At 37.6% G+C, this 15,205-nt stretch overlaps 1 long non-coding RNA gene across 2 annotated transcripts in view; it reads right to left on the bottom strand.

Moving 5' to 3' along the window:
- The window catches only part of LOC130544476 (uncharacterized), a 66,028-nt gene that overhangs the window by 18,752 nt on the left and 32,071 nt on the right, over positions 1–15,205 (bottom strand). For both annotated transcript variants that reach the window (XR_008960764.1, XR_008960763.1), the window contains exon 5: positions 9,094–9,298. This is a non-coding gene — a long non-coding RNA (uncharacterized LOC130544476). The remainder of the gene's footprint in view (positions 1–9,093; positions 9,299–15,205) is intronic.

A 15,205-nucleotide genomic window follows, 5' to 3' on the forward strand; every position in this document is an offset into this window, starting at 1 on the left:
AGTCTCTCAGCCTTTAACTCAGTCTGACCTGCTTCCCCCACATGCCAATTAGAGTTCAAAGAAAAGATTCATACACTTCATTTACAGATCTATTGAACCTTGGGCACAAGTGATAAATCCTTAATAAGTCAGAAAGATAGCTATATTTATTCTTAAAATTAACTAATTTGCACACTGAGGTTAAGTGATTTGCCTAAAGACAATTCATTGCAATGTCTGATAAAACTCCGTAACTCCATTTTATATTTCACATCACTGACCTGGTTTCCCATTTTAAGGTTACTGTGTAGAAATACTAACATGTGTCAATAAAGATTACAGAAAAGATTTTGACACAAAACAAGGTCACATCTACACAAAGAAACACAAACAAACAATCACAAACTTTTACTAAAATATCTAGGGACTCTCATGATGAGCAAAGAGTGCCCCAGACATCACTGAGAATAGAAGAGATGGTTGAACTTTGCAGGGAGAATTTTTCTTCTTTTCTCTTTGCTCTGAAAGTGGACTTAGGTTCATTCAGCAGTTGCTTTACTGAACGTAGCAGCATTAGAGTAAACATACCCAACAATCAAACTGTTTGGCAGACTCTAGTGTCTACACTCAACTCTTCATTTAGGTGATTTTATGAATGTACACACACACACACACACACACATTTTGTTCTTTAACAATGAACTCCCTGAGACCACCCACAGAACATGTGGCAGACTACCTTTAGCCACCGGGAAACAAAATACTCCCAAGTTTTCAAAAATAAAGATATTTCCAGAATAAAGGAATTTTGCACTAGGCATTTTTGAAAAGACAAATGCTAAAATGATAATTGAAAACAAGACAGTTCTGAAGGTGACTTTTCCAAGCTTGCTATTAAATAACCATAATTATAATACACATAAATTTTATTTTAAAAATACTGGTATGGGCTTCACTGACTAGATAGCAAATGGCAATCCTATGCTACAGTTGGTATTGATACAGAAAATGGAAGACAACGGTCCAAGCAGGATTTATGTTCTTTTTTCGACTTTGATTTAGGCTATTTTGAGGACTTCATGCTTTCCGGGGCCAGTTCACTGTACTTTAAAATTTTTTATAGCCAAAATACAACGAGAGCAGAGTAATTTCCACAAATTCCTTATTTTTAGTATCAGATTCCAATGTAATTTTGCTGGATCTAAACCTATCTTAGAGAACCCAAATGACACAAAACTTTGGGAATAGAAATTAGCATAATTGAAATAATTCAATTTTTGGTAATTATAATTCTCACTTAAACCTAAATTAAATATGCCAAACTATAATTATGTTCAAATTTGCATCATGAAAATTATCCCCATTTTGCTCATGGCATCTTAAAATACATAATAAGGGATCTTAAACTCTTAAGTTTGAGTCAAGAGGCCTTATTTTCACAGCCTTTGGGAAGAAGAGACTTATTATGTATTAAGCACAGTTATTCAGCCTCTTGGGGGAGGGAGGATGGGTCTATTATTCTTCGCGATACGATGTGGAGGATTTGTACTATAATCTTTGGGTACCTCTAAGTTACCTTGCCATTAATGAGCGCCGACTGCCACAGCAGACGGGTAAAAGATTAATGCTTTCTTTGGAGAGAAACTTTAAGCAAAGCAGGTCACGCTTTAGGACACAGGTAATGGGAATCAAAGACACAGTAAAAGCTGTAATACTTTAAACCTGGGCACTTCAAAATCAGCACGACTTTATTACCCATTTTTTAAGTGATTGAAGATGAGAGACAACATGAAGGCGCTGAGAACTTACCTTCCAGCACTGCAAATTGCTCATTGATTCCTAAGCAGCCTACGATCAAAATATTATTATTATTATTATTATTATTATTATTATTATTAGTTATTTGGGATGCAAAGAGAAAGCACCCCTCAAATACTACTCACTGAAGCTGTCTGTTTAACTAACCTTTCTACTACTGGATTTCATTAAATTAACCAGTTGATGTGATTAAATTTGCAAGGTGGTTTATTTATCTTCATCTTTGGGACAGTGGGTGGATATAATCTGGCAATATATTGGTCAAGAAATAGATGGGTCTGGATGTGCAGGGCTGGCACACTGTCAAAGCACACGATGAGTTTCTTACAAAAAAACATACGAATATATCGCCGGTTGAGTAAAATATTCACATTAATACAGGAATAAGGCAGAAGAACCCTGGCTGACATCCCATCTGTTCTTATGAATTAAATTTAGAAATCATATGTAATATAGACATTTCTGTCTGAATATCATAAAACCCTGACACATCCAGGCTTTCATTAGAAAGCTCCACGATGTGACTTGAATAACAATCTGTCTTAGCTAATTAGTATTTTCAGTTTAGCATATTCACTTCCAGACATATTGCTGTTTGCACATGGTAATTTAGGTAAACAGATACCATCCACAGCTGCATCAATTAACACTGCTAATCAAAACTGAATTCAGGTAATTAGGCACATTTATGCAAAAAAATGTGTAATTTTGGAGAAAAGCTAGATTCTTCAGTAATATGTCAATAAGTGAAAAATCTCCCTTTGCTTATGAAGATGAAGAATGAAGGGAGAGAAATCATCATTAATATATACATCATGCAGACAGAGTCAAAATTCCTAAATTAAATCTCAAATTTTAATTGGCCTGTATTTTCAGAAATTGGATCATATTTTTCATAAATGTTTCTCTCAATGTTTCCACATAGTGAGGTTGATTCACATCTGCCTAAGGGTTTAATCATCATCAAGCAGGACTCAAATGGTTAATGAATTCTCAAGTATTTATATACTTAGAAGAGATGTTGGTCAAACTGGCTCTTCCATCTCGCTTAGCATCTCTTAGGGAAGATCGTCTCAGTATGTCTTGTTTTCTTACACACTTTACTGTTCTCTGCGGCAAAGGACTTCCATTTGCAGTTAGAATCACAAAAGTAATTTCTAATTATCCAGCAAATTCTCCTACACCCCCTCCCCAATTCTACACAATGTCCTCTAGTTGCCTTTTCATTCATTTTCAAAATGAATATTGTGACTTATTTTTATTTTCCTATAAACATAAACCCATCCGATAATTTTGTTTAGATATTCTAGTCAGTTCAGAAAAACTAGGTTAGCTGTTGGTAAATTATAAGTAGCCAGTAACGAACGATTCAGGGTGGGAGGGAATTGGCAGGCCTGGACTTAAAGCCAAAGTAAAGGAAAAAATTGGGTCATTTTCAACAGAATTCTATAGTAGATACGGGAATCTGTCATCTGTCTATCATCTATCTCAATTTCTCCTTTCTCTTTTCCGACTTTGAAGCTTAGATTTATTTCTTAGTGCAAACCCCAGGACTTTATAATGAAATACCGAGTTCAGTGTCCTTAACTTTATTTTGATGGTAATAATCACAATCTAGTTTAACAAGCACTTCCTTGGTACCTCCCATATCTTAGACACTCCCCTAGGCCCTTGTGGGCAGATACAGAGACCTATCACTCCTCTGAGCCAAGCTCTGACGGTTCACAGACCACAAGAATGAACTTTTAAAAAGCAGACCAAGTCTCCAACTGAAAATTGATCTGTCAATTCCAAACTTTTGGAAACTCCCATGCTAATTTTGCAAAGGTTTACTTTTTGTCTAACCCATGCTAATTTTTTTGTTCTCACAATAAATCAGGAAACGAGGACCAAAATTGTTTTTGCCGCAGTAGCATGATGTCTCTCTCTCATATTACAGTAACCCCATACGACTTATATCTATTTTTATATATATTTATCAACAAGATTTTGCCCACATATTCCCTTAAACTCATTTGGCATAAGCAACTGGACAATTCCCAATGGAACAGAAATCTAACAGACTCTGTGCTCATATGCAGTTTCAGGAGCAGGGATCATAAAACATGGAGGCACATTTATCAAGGGTTGTTAAACTGCTCAACCAATGAAAGTGCATGAGGCGAGCTGAGGATACCTCTGACTTTGACTCTGCTACACAGAATTATTTACGAATTTCAAATGAAAGATATGTTAAGTACAAACATTTTAAAGACAATTTTTAAAAAGAGCCTAATGGCTGACTTTCCATGAACTAAATGATTAATATTTGGGAGGACAATTTTTAGTCTCATGAAGTGAGCCAACTAAGTGACAATCATTGCATGGATGTGCCAGTGAATAATCTCTGTCGCCCTAAAGCACCTCGTCTCTTCCTTAGGAGTGAATCAGGGGAGAGTTAATTCTTTCCTTGTAGTCCCAGCAATTGAGTGAATTCCTTTCTCTGAGGAGAGAGTTTACATTCACCTAAAACCCCCATGCCCACAGTCACCAAGTTTTAGCCAACTGGGATGCTATGGATATGGCATCACTGGCTCTGGTGAAGAAGGCCTTGAAATATGGCACCAGCTCCCAACCCAGGCAAATCACTCTCCACCCTCAGTCTCAGTTTCTGGTCCAGAAAACATGGCTCATGGACCCACCTGCCTGTGTTGTAGGGAATAGCTGGTACATACGAGGGGCCCAAATAATTCTTGTTGACACCAATGTAGATTAGTCAGTGATGGCTCCAGAAATACTACATTTTAGTCATACTTATTTTATCAAGCAGTTCTCCATATTCCAAAGTAATATGCAGAGGGGCTGCTAACTAGTAATGTGGAATGCATCAGCAGGCCACACGTCACTACCCCACGTTATATCACCTTCCAATTCACCTGAAAACTAATGCTACGGAACTTTCCCAATGAGCTGGAAAGTCAGCATCGGAGCACTTATGGTGTCCAGAGTATCTTTATTTTTTTGTCAAACAAATTACAAAAAAAAAAAAAATTCATTTGACCAACATCAACCAAATAGTTTTATTCTAGAAGTACTGTCCACTAAGAACAACATCTTGAAAAATTCAGACAACTTCTTAACCATTAGGCATTTTAAAAACCTTGAAAATCCTTGCATTTGCCACTTGTTGTCTCTCTTTGGTCTGGCGCCATCAAACTGCTCATAATAGGTCTACTTTAAATTTCTGTGGCATTAAATTGTTGACTCACAAACCATACAATAGGCAATGAATAAAATGACACCGCTGGTCACTCTCTGAACAGTCTGGTTTTTAAACACAAGGACTCCAACAAAAATATGCGGCCCAAGAAAATATCAAGTGGATTAATTTTGCTTGTTAATGGTAAAGAATGTTCTTCCACAGCCATAAGAGAAAATGTCAGGTCTGGGACTGGGTGGATTAGAGGGGAACAGATTGCCAGAAACAAAGGCAACAAAGAAATAAAAATGTCTTCTAAATACACTGAAGCAAAACAAATGATTGGATTTGGGATTTAACAAAATATAATCTTATTTGCCTCTGCTCTTTCAGCATGCCTTTTCTCTACGCTAAGACAATATGAATCTCGCCTTCTCAAGCCATGATTTTCTTTTATGGGAAAGATGGCTGGTAACTGATGGCAACACACAGAAGATATTATCAGTAGATTGGCATATTCGTTTTTTATGCTTAGAGGATGTGTTTACAATAAATTTTAATGCCCCTGATTATTGTCATCCAGTTCTGGTAAGAGGTAAAATGAGAATAATCAAATTAGAGGGGATTATTGAATTATAGCTGAAGAATGAGTAGTGCTTACTTTAGAGATTTAGTTTAGAGTTGCGTTTGTTTGTTTTTTAGTCAAAAGTGTCTCTAATAAGAAAACCAGTATTATTACGGAACAACTGGATTTTTAAAAATTTGGACAATTTAATGGAGCCAAGCTAAAGCTGATAATCTACACTTTATCAGGCAAGGTACAGAACAACATATGTGTTTACAGTTTATGGTTGAGTACTAACCCCATGATTAAGAATTAGGAAATTATCTTTATAGCAAACAGATTTTAGCTGCACAGATTACTAATCTATGCTGCAAGGTATCATCCAGCTCTTTGGAGGATGTCAGAGTCACTTTGCCAGCTGCATTCTCTCTCACTCTATCACAGAATTTTCATCTTTGACTTTCTTCATAGGCCTGGAGGAGAAGCCTATCTTTCAGGAAAAAATGTTTAAAAAGGGTATGTGAAAAGCTTGCACAAAAATAAACTACAGCACCTCAGGCTTCTTAATTTTTACACTGTAATACTTGGGACTTTCGTCTCTTGACATGTTCAGAGTGAATGCTTTGATGAAAAGAGAGAGAAGTAAATTACGTATAGAATGAAGAAACCCTGTATTATCATTTTAATGGTCTCCAGACACATAAAAGGAAGATGTGTTCACTATGTGGTGGGACTTAAAACTTAAACAACTCACTGACTTCGGAATAAAAAAATTTAACGTGATTTGAAAAACGGAAACAGTTTTTTGAAGTGACGTAAATATGTAACTTTTCACAAAGGCGTCTGAAAAATTTAACAAAGAAAAATAAAACCCAACCATTAAGTGACTTCGTAAGCAACGAGACTTTGCACCTCCTATAACATTTTTGGACTTAATATAAGATACTGAATATATTTATAGACTCTCAGAGATCATGGGCGACGAAATTCTAGACATTGGAAATAATCAACTTTTACAAACATCTTCATAAGCAACCGTACCACAAAGCCCCCATTTTCAGGAGACACCACACAGATTTAACACGGATATAATATGCAGTTTGGGTGGCTGGCAGTGGATTAGAATAAAGATGTCACTGTTATTTATTCCTAACCTCTTCAGGACATTTCTAGATTGGTTTTTCTATTGAGAGCACGCATTTTTCAGTGTGTGGAGATTGCCTTCAGGCTCCCTGCTTTTTTTGAGGTGGTGGTTTTGATGTTTGGACGGGGTGGGGGGAGGAGTGATGCCTGGGACTCTTCCCACGTGCTCCCAATTATCTATACATTATTCCATATTCCCTGCCACTGGGATGCTCTCACCAGAGCTATGATCCTTCCAAAGCAGCATCCCATTCAGACATGTAAAAATGAAAATTAAAATAGGAGGGTTTTTCATTATTATTATTTGAATGACATACGACCTACTCAATGTTTGCATTTAAATTGGCCAGAATAATTCAGCTCTGGCTTTTAATTTCAGAAGGGTTAATCACCCTAACAAAGGTCAATCAAACTTTAATCTTCAATAAAATTGCTACAGCCCCAATCACCTGCAGGACATTTATTATATTCCTATTTCCATGCGAAAGAACGCACTGCTTTCATTATGCATCACTAATCTTCTAACTCTTTACATTAGCACATTTTACCAAAAATATTAATTCCTTTGAAACTCTGACAAGAGTTCATTTCTACACATCTCAGGAGATAATCCTGTTTAAAAGAACGGGTGCATCAGCTGTGAACCACTTTCCTGGCTTTTTCTAATCCTCATAGACCTTCGCTACTCCAGCTGAGTTCTTACAATAGGAAATCTCAATGACACAAAATGTTATGGAGGTTTAGGTTAAAACAACATTATATCATTTTAGGAACTTAATCCCCCCCTATTGTCTGTGATTATGCCATTCATCTCCTTGTTTCTATCCATAATGTTTACTGCGTTCAAAAGTTATTGATTTGGAGGAAGCAAATGTTAACCATATTTGAATAGCAGCAGAAAGACTTAAATTCATTAATTTGTTCACTCGATAAATATATATCAAGTGCCTATTACATGCCAGATACTAGGAGGGGAGAGATGCAAAGTCAAAGAAAAAAGAGTCTCTCTCATGAGAATAACACTCTCTTCCGAAAATGACGTCCAGAATATAATAAAATAATATCTTAAACCTTCACTTTCAGCTTTTCTTATCAACGTAATTAAATTTTTGTGAAGACTGGAAATGTGTTGAGTCAAATTTTAACCAAAATTTCAACAGACACTTTTTTCTATTATTTGGACACTTAAAGGCTTTAAAATTCACAATTCCGTAAGTGGCCCATTTTTTAAATTTTGAGACTATGAAATTTGATTGTCATATTTTAAAATGAATATATTCAGAGTATCTAGTCTCCCATGACTAGGAATAAAGCCATGAGAAAGCTTAAATGGACTTATTAAAAATATACATTGCTATGCATTCATTTGTTTACAAAATGTTATTTCATTATGTTTAAAAACTGCTATTAACGCACACAACAAATGCACTGGTAAACAAACACACACACACACACACACACACACGCGCGCAAATTTTTGTTTTATTTTTGCCATGATATAGTGGTCTGGAGGACCACAGACGGAAGTAGAGAACCTCAGTGAAGTCCCAATTACACTGCAAATAGATTGCTTTGGTATTCTAGCGGTGGTGTGACACAGCATAAACAGCCCAAACTTCACCTTCTGCATAATTTTTGAGAAACCTTCCTCTCTCTTTGTACTCCGAGGAAGCACACGGGCATACACACACGGGCACAGACTCCTCCTCACCAATATTCAAGTCCATTAATTAGCAATATGTGATGGCTATAATTTGGGGAACTCCCCAGAGCCTCAATATTCAATCAAGCAAAGCAGAGCACAGTAAAAAGAAAATACAGGTATGACAGTCAATGGTCAGACGCATTGAGGAATAGCACATAATTTTAAGACATGCTCGTCTTTCTAAATGTTGTAAAAAGCCCCAATTACTTTGACAAAAGTCAAGACCCCAGGCTGCCTTCCCCCTGCTTTGAGCATTTCTTGAAACTGAAATAGCACCTCTACGTCCTCTATAACTATGCTTGCCGTTCACTCCCATAACTAGGGGACACAATAGAATAAAGCAGAACAAGGGCTTTTATTGTTGAGCAACATAAACCCAATGCTACACGATATAAATGTTCACCCGATATTTGTTAACAAACAGTTATTCTGAAAACTGATGAAGCTTAGACACAACGACAGGCAAAACATTGCTTTATAGTCTATTCTCTGTATCAAAACCCATTTCATTATGTTTCTGAATTTCCAGATTTGGGAAAAAAGCCCAAAGCTTTCAGAGATACGCTGTACACGCTCAAGATGCATGTGGATCTTCTTAGGAATCATTTTGGTCACAAAACAAAAAGGAACCCACGAGCCACCAAACAAAAATCTTAATAAGAAAGCCCAGGTGTGGAATTATGAAAAACGAACAAACAAACATACCTTTGGTTGAACAAGTTCACGATTTCTCATCTTGCCTATACGGCTTTGCCATTCCACCTTGAGCAAAAGTCAACTCCGTGTCCCTTGTGATCTTTGTGACAATGCCATCATATCACTGGCAAATTTTTCGATTAAACTTTGCAGATGTAGTAGCAACTTTGTTAATTATGATATTAGCCAGCTGGCAGGTACAATCAGTCAACCGCTGTAAGAAAGCCAGACAAAGAGACATCTAATCATTGCAACCAGAGCAGATAAATTTTGTTCCTTTCTCACACGTGTCACAGATTCTATCCCTTCTGACCCTCTCCTCAGCCATCGACTGTCAAATTTAGATTCTGCGAGCTCCCGGCTTCCCTTTATCCTTGCCTTAGATCTGAAACTCCTGGCTATCAGGAAGACACGCGTCACCAGCTGTCTCGGAGCAGGAAAGCAATCAGGTGAATACTACTTATTATCTTGCATTGCTTTCTGAGGAGTGACAAGATTGATTTGGGACCTAGAATACATTCAGATCTCAGACATGTAGCTCCTAGGGTTTTGAGTTCAAACAGTAGGCTATGTGTAAAGTTGCAACAGAGAGTACTTTAATTCCAGTGTTAAAGATATGGGATATTAGAAATTTAAGGAGAATTAAAAAAAATCTACCAGAGTTCCTTTTTTCGGATGTCTTTGCATTTTCTTTTCCACATCTGTGCTACCTTGGTAATGTCTGTGGACGGACTGCTACCCAGCGGAGCCAGCTTCATGGCTAAGGAGCCTTAAGTCTACCCGTGGAAACAGTATTCTGACGTTATGAAGTCGACTCCATCTATCCCCTTTTCATCAACAAGAGTACTCTATAAATTCCCATTCCTGGAACTTACCCTCACATAAAAGTTTAAATAATACTTATAGAGAATAATGGGAGACACTAATTTGGGCACCGCAGCTAAGAATAACTTACACAACTTTAGACAAAGAGACAGACATCTTTACATCCTAATACAAATTTTACCTTAAAAAAAAATCAGTCTACTCAAATCATATAGAAGTGATTGATCAATCGATTGGTAGATATACACACACATATATTAATGAAGTTACTGAAATTGAACTGTATATTGGTAACACACATAATAACATTCCTATAAAATGACATTACAATATTTTTTAAAGCGAAACATTCAGTTGACCAGTAAAGAGTTTGATCTGCATGGTAAGCCATTAAACCAATGTAATATTTACTAAATGATTATTTTTCCCCATTGAAATGTTTCAACATCAGTGAAGTAAAAACATTTACACTGCAGACTTTTAAAAAGAGTAATATACAATAATAAAATTATATTTATCAACAAATTAGAGGTCTTTCTGGGATGGAAGAATTTGGTGAAAAGTTAAAATGCAATTTTGAATTACATTTTTTTTAAAGATTTTATTTATTTATTTGACAGAGAGAGAGACAGCCAGCGAGAGAGGGAACACAAGCAGGGGGAGTGGGAGAGGAAGAAGCAGGCTCCCAGCAGAGAAGCCTGATGTGGGACTCGATCCCAGAACGCCAGGATCACGCCCTGGGCTGAAGGCAGAGGCTTAACGACTGAGCCACCCAGGCGCCCCCTTGAATTACATTTTAAATAAGAATTCTATATATTTGGCTCCCTAAAGGGACCAAAATGGTTCTCTACCTGTGAAAATTACAGGTAGAAGGCACTGTATTAATAAATCATGGTATCCTAAATTTACATTTTATTTCCACATGAGGATATTGCTGTAATGGAAGGTCCAAAGTCCCTGCACTTGGTTTATTTAGCATGAAGTGCTGAAAAGATAAATGTATTTAGATGCAATCTAAGCTATATACAACAGGGATAAGATGATGTAGGGATCCCCAAAACTACAGAACAAGATACTTTCATTCTAGGAAGATAAAAGGGTTTCTTAAATCCTACCAGAAGAGAGATGGGAGGCAAAAAATATGGTTTCAGGAATTCTCAGAAATTATATCTATGAATATGTGTTTCTGAAAGTAAAATATGCTTTATCCTTTGAGTCTGCAGCTGCATTTAAGAAATATGTCAGAGTCCATGAAAGCAAAAGCACAAAGGATTCAGAAATATTAGAGGCTGAGGGTGTGTTGGGCAAAGTCTCAAGGACAAAACTAACAAACAAACAAAAAACCCCTTAGACATGACTTTTAGTAACGCTCTGTTAGGAGATGAGCGGGCTGTCACCTTCACCACCACAGGCTTGGTGACCATCATGGGGCCTGGCACTTGGTAGTTTCTCAAGAAATGCATGTTGATGAAGAACGAATGCTTTTGTTTGACATACCATCCTCCCCAAAGCCCAATTAATCCATCTTAGAAATTAAGTAATGCCAAAAACTCCTTCTTTAGGCCTTGTGTCAGTTACTATAAATCGATGATCATATATTCATTCAAAATCGTATCTTTAAAAATACCAAAAAAACAGTTCAGACCTACAAAGCGTTCGAGATACAATTTTTCTTAAGATTCCAAAATAAGTGTTTCAAATGTTGCTCGCTATTTACTCCTGTGAAAATAATTCTAACTCAGAAAGTTCACATGAGTCAAAAGCTTTTTTATTCTTTGACTAAAAGACTTTTTCCTAGGAAATCCAAAGAGGATAAAATATACCACTTATACTGAGTCTTTCACTGCAGTAGTATCTGTAAGAGAAAAATGAAAACAATCTAATATTCCCCAAAAGGGAAATTATTAAATAAATTATGGCAATTAGTTGTACACAGTCATTATGTGAGAAAGGGGATGACTGAGAAAATCAACTTCTTATGACTACAGTGAACAAAAAAAGCAGAGTACAGGATTGTACATAGACTGATTACTGAGTCCATCTGGACAAAGATGGGAAGGAGAAATGCCCAAAGAGGAGATATGTTCTGTGGGATGAAAAAGTGTTTTCTTCTTGGGCAGGAGTTTGCTTTGACACCATTATAACTGTTCATCTCAAGAAGTCTGAATAAAAGCCCCCATCTGTAAAATGGGAACAACAAGAATAATGCCCTCCGGATAGAGCTCTGGTATTACATCAGATAACATGCATAAAACCTTCTGCGTCTTCCTGACCTGCAGTAAACTCTCGTTACATATCTTAGTTCTTATCTTTACTATAACCCCCCATGTAAATAATCCTGATAAATTGACTTACACCACATCTTTTATTTTTTTCTCTGAAACATCACCAAAGAGTCACTGAATTAAATGGTGCAATCTGAAACAAGGAAAACTCACCAGGCACAGAAATATAGTCTCGGTGCTAGAACTGATTTGGAAAATAATAATGATGATAATTTCAGGTGTACAACATACGGATTCGATAATTCTACATGTTACTGAGTTCTCACCATGGGTGCAGTCACCATCTGTCACCACACAAACGAATATAACTTTGCACGTCAAATATACATCAATAAAAAAATAATGGCAATAATAATAATGGATAGACAAACACAGCTTCAGCTACAAACTATCCTTTGCATAAGACCTATAAGACCTTTATTATTTTATAAGACCTGCAGGTCTTAAGCAGCAGGCCCCAGCTCCAACTTGGGCCGTGCCAGTAAAGGAGCAGGACTGCTGGAAAAACTTGAAGTGGAAACAGGAGAATCTGAGCTGGAGCAGTCGACACCTGGAATCTCAGTGCTCTTTTCCGACGTGGTGCCTGCTGCTTTCTGCTCCCTGTGGGCACACGTTCCGACGCAGAGCAGAATCACCTAAGCTGCTCTTTGTCTAGGGCATTCCAGTTTACTACGTAAACGCAATGCACGGGTGTGGACTTTTGCACGGCCGGAAACAGTCCGTGAGAGCAAGGCAGGCTAGGCTTGGAAACACTGTCTGTGGAGAAGCGTGGACAAGTATCCACGGTGGATCCCCACAGACCACCTACTTGCGCGTTTATCCGTGTACCACGAACCAGCTTCCGCTGGCCCTTGCAACAGCCCTTCCTGATCCCTCTGGTCACTTGAATATGTTTAATTAAATCTCCTACGTGTATTTATTTCATTTCTGCCTTCTGGCCCACTGGCTGTAGAATCAAATGCCTCCTTTCCCTTCTCTGTTGTGCCGCGGTCTCAGGAGTCAGACAGCCTGTGTCCATCCCATGCCTTGCTACTCATTTACCAGCTCGAGGACTTTGGGTGAGTTATCAAAACTCATTTAGACTCTGTTAAAAAAAATAACACCACTTCGTAATGCTATTGTGAAGATTAAATTATACATGTCAATTGCTTAGTACACAGCAGGTATTTAATAAATGCTCTGTCATTGCTGAAGTAGCAGTGGAATCACTGGGAAGCCACACAGCTCAGGAGCGGGGGCAAGAGATCCACAATCAAGCTTCTTGCGTGAATTTAGATCCTGGTTTTCTCACTTCAATGATGAATAACAACAACGAAAACAGTAAGAGTAATAATAACTTCCTCACAGAGTTCTGAATTAAATGACTACTACAAAGTACTTACCACATAGTAAATAATGTTTGCAAGTATTATTATGCTGCCTACTATGCATATTGGTTATTTCTTCCCCATTGCTTAACTACTGTATAGTAAAAACAAATCAGGACTTTGAATGTGAAGACCTGAGGATGCATATATTCATACAGGTCCACACTCATGTTCGTTGCAGCACTATTTGTAACAGCAAAAGCCTGCAAATGATCCCAAAAGTCACCAAAGGTAACTGGGTAAAGAAGGTTATATCCATAGTGTGGAATGCCAGGCAGCCATTAAAATGAATGAGGAAGTACTGATACGAAATTATTTCTATGATCCAACTTAAGGGAAAGAAGAATGGTGCAGAACAGAGCATTGTATGTTATCATTCTGTTTAATAAAGGCTTGTACATAATGTTTGTATATTTAGAGAATCTCTGAAAGATACACAAGAAATGGCTGACAGTGGTGGCTTCAGTGGGGAACGTGGCACTTGAGGGACAGGAATGGAAGTACACTCTTCACAGTACACATCTTCCTTGATTTACAATGGAATTACGTTTTGATAAACCCATCGAAAATTGAAAATATTATAAGTCGAAAATGCATCAAAACCACTTCATCTACCAAATACAGTTTAGCCTCGCCTACCTTAACCATGCTCAGATCGCTTGTATTAGCCTACCATTGGGCAAAACCATCCCATGCAAAGCAGTTAGAACAAACAGTTATAATAAACTGTTGAATATCTCGTGTAATTTACTGAATACTGTACAGAAAGTGAAAAACGAAATTGCTGTATAGATACAGAACAGTTAAGTAGGTGTACGGGTTGTTCACCCCAGTAGCTGACTTGGAGCTGTTGCCCAGCATCAGGAGAGATGATTTTACCATATTTCTTTAGCCCAGGAAAAGATCAAAATTCAGAATTCAAAGTATGGTTTCTACTATATGTGTGTCACTTTTGCACTATCATAAAATCAAAAAATTCTAAGTTGAACCATGCTAAGTCAGGGACTGTCTGTATATTCTTTGCTACTGTATGAATTTGTGTTATATATATGCAGCTCTTTTAAAAACATTAACAAATTTAACAACTTAAAAAAGTCATTATCTCTACTTGAATATGAGGTCTGTTTCCGTTTCTTTATAAAAAAGTAGAGACGCCCTCCACTTCCCATGCTAGTAAACGCGATTCACTAGCTTGTCTGCCCAGTTGATCTGCAGGACACACAGCGCTGGTTTTTTTTTTTTTTTTTTTTAAGATTTTATTTATTTATGTGACAGAGAGACAGCCAGCGAGAGAGGGAACACAGCAGGGGGAGTGGGAGAGGAAGAAGCAGGCTCCCAGTAGAGGAGCCCGATGTGGGACTCGATCCCGGAACGCCGGGATCACGCCCTGAGCCGAAGGCAGACGCTTAACGACTGCGCTACCCAGGCGCCCCAGGTTTTTTGTTTTTTTAAGATCTTATTTTATTATTTATTTTTTAGAGGGAGAGTGTGTGTGTTAGCGGTGAGGCAGAGGGAGAGAGAATCTTAAGCAGGCTCCACACCCAGCATGGAGCCTGACATGAGGCTCGATCTCACGATCCTGAAATCAGGACCTGAACTGAAATCAAGAGTTGGACACTTAACTGATTGAGGCACCCAAGTGCC

The sequence above is a fragment of the Ursus arctos genome, unplaced genomic scaffold (assembly GCF_023065955.2).
Source record: "Ursus arctos isolate Adak ecotype North America unplaced genomic scaffold, UrsArc2.0 scaffold_21, whole genome shotgun sequence".
In the NCBI taxonomy this organism is placed as follows: Eukaryota; Metazoa; Chordata; class Mammalia; order Carnivora; family Ursidae; genus Ursus; species Ursus arctos.